Source organism: Rhincodon typus, chromosome 3 (genome assembly GCF_021869965.1).
Source record: "Rhincodon typus isolate 14 chromosome 3, sRhiTyp1.1, whole genome shotgun sequence".
Classification (NCBI taxonomy): Eukaryota; Metazoa; Chordata; class Chondrichthyes; order Orectolobiformes; family Rhincodontidae; genus Rhincodon; species Rhincodon typus.
In genome coordinates this window covers 121,186,820-121,192,819 of record NC_063334.1, presented here as the reverse complement: position 1 = coordinate 121,192,819, position 6,000 = coordinate 121,186,820, and the positions used below count along the sequence as shown (strand labels likewise).

The following is a 6,000-nucleotide window of genomic DNA, read 5'->3' as shown; positions in this document are numbered from 1 at the left end:
ATCATAAATAATAATTTTGAGTCATAGTTTTCACAACACTGAAAGATCGTCGGCCCATCGTGTCCGCACCCATCATCAAACATCCATCTGTTTCAATCATATTTTATAATGCAAGTTCCATTCTTTCAAGCAAAAGTTGTTATTTGTAATCCACATCTTTCTTCAACGCAAACAGGTACAAAATACCACACGAAAATAATCAGGACCAACAAAAGACAGACAAAGCAACCCATTCCCACTGACCGCTGAATGCCAATTTAAACCGATTAACTGCGCGCGCCCTGGCCGTTAGACGGTGGAGGGAGTTTCGCGCGCACGTCGAACGACATCGGCCTTGGCGCGCGCGGCCGTGAGGAGGGAAGATGTCTAGTTTCTGGCGTCAGGAGGAGCGAGAAGCAGCGGGCGGAGTGGGGAGTCGGGAGCGGGTGGAGACGATTGGAAATCTGACCAATGGAATGCAAGTATGTTGAAATAGTCCCGCCCTTCCGTCCCCCGCCCTCAAACCCTGGTCCAATGGGAGAGGCTGATGTTAGCGCGAGTCGTTTTCGGCTTGTTGTCCGTAGTCGTCGTGGTCTGCTCTCTTTTTCTGGACGCGCTGCTGCTGTTGCCGCACCCACGTCCATGTATTTGTACTAGAGAGGCGGAGTTAAAGGAGGAGGGGTGAAAGGGAATATAGAGAGCAAAAGGAAAGAAATCGACTTTAGGGTGGCTCTTAAGGTGGTGGGGGAGGCAATAAAGCCAATATCTTTACCGTTTATTGAAAAAAGAATCGATAACCTACGCGTAGAGACTGGCGACGGTGTTTCTCCAGTGGAAAGGTAGGAAGCTGCAGCAAAGGGTTGAGGAAGATTTTGCCGTTCAGTGTGAACCCAGCGACTGTAAACTGACGGCTGGTCGAGCTCCGCGTCAGTTTGGTGTTATTTGTGGTGGCGGTTCACACTGGCGTTTTGTGTGTTTTTTTTTCATATTGCCTCGAACGGTGAACGTTTTCTTCGTCAATCGATGTTATTACCATCCATTTTCTTTCCCTCTCTCTCTACGGGCAACGCTGTATTTTGCTTGTCGGCAACCATAATGCTCAATTCGTTTCGTGATCCCCATTTATTTAATGTTTTAATTTTGCAACGAAAAAGAACAAAACCCTCCCCCTTCGCGCGCGCACACACGGCCCCAACCACTGCATCCTGTCCGGCTTCTAATATACGGCGTGTCAGTCCTGCAATGTGAAATATGACAAGCTGCCTGATGTCGATAAACACAATCGCGGTGTAGCAGATGTTGCAATCTAGGGGTGGAAGAGAAATAGCAGCCCTTATGGACTGAATGAATTTAATATAACGCGATCAGTGTAACTGCATTTGACAAGTGTTGCTGTTCGCTTCTGTGGACTTCATCCTGCCTTTCATATAATCGACTACCTTCAATGCTGCTGGTTCGTGTAATCTGCCCATATTCTGATTTTATTGTTAAATATTCTGGAATAAATGCGTTTGTTTGTAACATCGGATACAGCAGCACTGATCTCCAGTTTGCAAGGAAATGTTTGTTTTGAGGGCAGCCTGTGAACTATAAAGGACCCTGGAAAGGAACGTCTATGTTCTGAAGGCAGTGTGTGATCTATGAAGAACCCTGGAATAAGGCTTGCTTCATTTTCTTTAGTTTTTCCGATCTGAGTCCATGTTTCTGCCGTTGGACACGAACGCGATCATCAATATTTAATTAAGTGGGTGGGCTTGAGGCACTCTGGAAAATCTGCTATTAGGTATTTCACTAGACGAACCATAACCAATCTTGTATAGTTAGAAGGTGTAAATCAGATGACAAAGGTTATGTTCAGAGCAATCTTAAAATAAGGTTGCTATTGACTATGAGGCTATTCCTTACTTCCTGCCGACCTTCCCCCTCCCTCGTAAAATAAATACGCGACTTGTATGACGAGCACCAAAAGAGAAGTAAAATTTGACCCGTATACTGCTACGGGGGAGGCGATGGCCTGGTGGTATTATCGCTGGACTGTTAATCCAGACACCCAGACAATATTCTGGGGACACGGGTTCGAATCCAGCCATGGAATTAAGAATCTAATGATGACCATGAAACCATTGTCGATTGTCGGAAAAACCCATCTGGTTCACTAATGTCCTTTTAGGAAAGGAAACTGCCATCTCCAGTGTATATGTGACTCCAGATCCACAACAATGTGGTTGACTCTGAACTGCCCTCTAGGCAATTAGGGATGGGCAATAAATGCTGCCTAGCCAGTGATGCCCTCATTCTGTTAACAAGTTTTTAAAAAAAAATACTGATACTCATAGAAATTGCTGCACCACTTCTAAACCCTCCCCATTCAATTAAAGTCATGAGGGTCATGGATAGGGTAAATAGACAAGGTGGGGGAGTCCAAAACTAGAGGGCATAGGTTTAGGATGAGATGGGAAAGCTTTAAAGGGGACCTAAGGGGCAACTTTTTCATACAGAGAGAGGTGCAAGTATGGGATGAGTTGCCAAAAGTGGTGGAGGCTGGTACAATTACAACATTTCAAAGGCATGGCTACATGAATAGGAAGGGTTTAGAGGGATATGGGCCAAATGCTGGCAAGTGGAACTAGAATAATTTATGATACCTGGTTGGTACGGAAAATTGGACCGATGGGTCTGTTTCTGTCCTGTATATCTCTGACTCTACAGCTTTTAATTACATTTTTGGGAGGAGGGTTGGAGGAAATATTTTTGCTTTCATTATCCAAGCTGGAAGACCATTCTAGATTTAAAATTTAAGTGGTTCAATCTTCAACCTAACCTTTTTTAAAAACTATCTTGCTTTGTTTTGCAGCTATGGCTTAGTTTATCAAAGTTAATTAATCTTTTCTGTGATACTTAGTATTTATAATGTCCTGTCTCATTGGCCTGTTGGTGTTTTTTTTAAGCTTTCGTAAACGAGCGTTCTAACAGTGGGCAGTGCTTCTAGTCTTTTTATTATGCTTTTAAGGCTTGCTCACCTTGAGCTCCATGACCAGAAATGAATAGAGAATTCAAGGTGTGGTTTAATTGGAGCACCATATAACTTCAACATGATGGCTTCTTCCTTGTCTGTGAATTGATACAATTGTATCATACAACAAGGCTGAGGAGGAGCTGAATTTTGTTTGAGACAGATAAATGTTTGAGTATAGGCTCTTGCAGTATTTCCTGCTTTGAAACTGGAAGACAGTTTTTCAGCTTTCATAGTTCCATTATCATGCTGGCCTCTTAATTTGTAGCTTTCTGCTGAAATCAGATTTGCGAGCCTTATTTTTGAAGTGGACCAAATGGTTGTCTGGGAAGATTCCAAAGTTGTGGTACAACTAAAGCAGAACAGTTTGGTTATTTTAAATTATTTAGATGTAGTCTTCTGTTTTTTTTTTTAGGTTAATTTCATAATTCTCCTTTGCCATTTTCCTCCCAGTGCGTTGGTTTGTTACCTCTCTGGCTTACGTAAATAATGAATGAACCATGTTAGCGCTTCTGAGATCAATTGAAATGAATGGAATGTGAGAAAGTTGTTTATAGCTCCAAGTACTGCTAATTTTAATTTTAAAAGTATGTTTAAAGTATTAAGCACGAAAGATCTCTATTACTCTAACATTTCTGACATTTTAAAATTTTAAATTTTTTAAAATTTATACTATACAGATGGTACACTGAGTATAGTTTGGCAAATAATTAAGTTAGTAATTGCTCTCAGCAGATGCCTGTATGCAGCTTTAAGCTTAATCGTTTTAGCTAGGCCAGCTAGACAAAATACATGCTTGCTAGGTTTTGCTTTTAACCCTTTGTTTCCTGCCAAGTTGACTGTTACCGTATTTAGCTATTACATTTGAGTACAGAAATAAGATTTAATTTTTAGTATGTTGGCTATTTTAATATATTTGATCTGAATTGAAGGCATCAGTTATAAGTTGTTTTCAGTTCAAAAGAGCTTGTCATTTTGTGCATTTACAAGAGACTGGTAGCTTGTTTCGTGTTCATCAAGCGTGTGCTTCTCTGTCACTTTTGTGCATTTTCATTATTGTGTATTTGGGTGTGCGGATAGGCTGTTTGCTCTTCATCCAGCTCTGTGTGACATCTTGACTTTCTCATTGAATGTGGAATCATGCAGTACAGAAGAGGCCCTTTAGCCCATCGAGTCTGTACTGCCAGAAATACACTACTGATTGCAGTAGTCCTACTTTTTTGCACTAGGTCTATTGTTTTATTTTAAAAAAAAAAAAATCGTCAGTATATAAATATATTAAGATTTTTGTGCCTCAATACTGTTTTGAAGTGTCTGATTTATTTTTATTTGGGAGGGGATGATTTAGTACTTAGGATGGGTGCTGTAAGATCCCATGTATATCTAGTACATCCAGTAAATCCAAGCTCTTAGTGATTTCGTTTGTGGGTCTTCACGTGACTGAAGACTCCAATGCAGAGTTGGTATGGATGTCCTTTTAGAAATTGCACTTGGTATTGCAGGATCTTCTTTGGCACGACCACACATGGTATTCCTCTGGAGGTCAGTACTGAAGCCAAGAACTAGCAAAGTACACCACTAAAACCAAAATGGATTTCTGCACTATAGTTTTACTTTCCTTGAGTTTTTAATCTTTAAAACATTCTGATTGTTCGCTCAAGCATTTAAAATGATTACTTATTCAGCTTATTCATGTGTCTAATCCCCAAATATCTATTATAGCTGCTGTCTAGACTATTTCAAAAGACATCTAATGCAGAATAGGGGACAAAATAATATTTTCTCAAGGGCTTTTTTTAAACAGCAAAAAGTGTTCATGGGATATAGCCATTGCTAGGTCGGCACTTACTAGCCATCCCTAATTGTCTTTGAGAAGGTGGTGGTAATGAGCTGCTGTTTTTGTTTTGAGCCATAGCATTCCTTCAATTTGTAGAGGCAGCCATAGTGCTGTTAGGAAGGAAGTTCCAGGATTTTGATCCAAGGATGCTGAAGGAGGAGCAATGCTATAAGAGGAACTTGCAAGTTACGATTTTCTTGAGGTCTGCCTTTTCATTTTGGTGCAACATTTTGGTATTTAAACATTTTAATTCAAAAACCAAACTGTTGAATTTGCAAACTTTCAAATGCATCTTTGTTATAAGGTATCAAAGAAATAAGAGACTCCTGGGCTGGTGGCTAGGCATCCAACGTCAATTAGACAGGTTTCCTTCATTCATCTGTCTACCTTGTCCTCCTTCAGATATTAAAGCATACTTGAGGCTTGAACTGTCAGGCTGTTCTGGATTGGCAAGATGCCCAACTTTTTATATATTGCTTAAAACGTTTTAAAAAGAACTTGTATCCAGAGAAGCACCTGTATAATCTTTTAAAGAATAAGCAAAGGGAAACAAACAAAAATCTGAATTGTCTTAGATGCCTCCAAGTTAAAATTTACTTTCAAAACATTTATTGGGAAAATATAGAAGGGGATGAAAGACAGTAGGAAAGATTTAATGTTTTACTTTTTTGGTTATTGTTGTTGCGTAGTACTTTGTAAATTTGAAAGCTAGGCCCAGAAAGAACCTTTTTGAAAAGAATAAGTTTTTCATTAAAGAGTTGGGAAATCATACAGATTAGTAAACAAATGAAGAGGGCGCACTAGTAATGATATTACAATTACACAGCTCTTCTGTGGGACTTTTTTTTTTCTTACTGATGCTCTGTAGCTTAAGTTTGGGGGGAAAAAAAATTCTTGTGCTGTCATTTCACTGAGGTGGCTTCAGGCTAATACACATCCAGCAACCTAATCTGAAAACTCTCAAACAAAAACAGAATTTGCTTGGAAAAACTCAGCATGTCTGGCTGCATCTTTGAAGAGAAAGCAGAGTTGAAGTTTTGGATCTAGTGACCCCTTTTGAGAACTGAACTCCGCTCATATTTTGACAGCTGTGACCAATTTTACAATACCAGCTGAGACAATCCACAACAATCTTTTTTTTAAAAAAATTATCAATTTTCCCTATCTCTCC

General features: G+C 39.9%; 1 protein-coding gene across 1 annotated transcript in view; it reads left to right on the top strand.

Annotated features, from left to right (window-relative positions):
• The first annotated feature begins 521 nt into the window (after positions 1 to 521).
• The window catches only part of LOC109917035 (adducin 1 (alpha)), a 99,457-nt gene continuing 93,978 nt past the window's right edge, over positions 522 to 6,000 (top strand). Inside the window, exon 1 of the mRNA XM_048594118.1 lies at positions 522 to 818. The gene's annotated coding sequence lies outside the window, so the exon portion shown is untranslated. The remainder of the gene's footprint in view (positions 819 to 6,000) is intronic.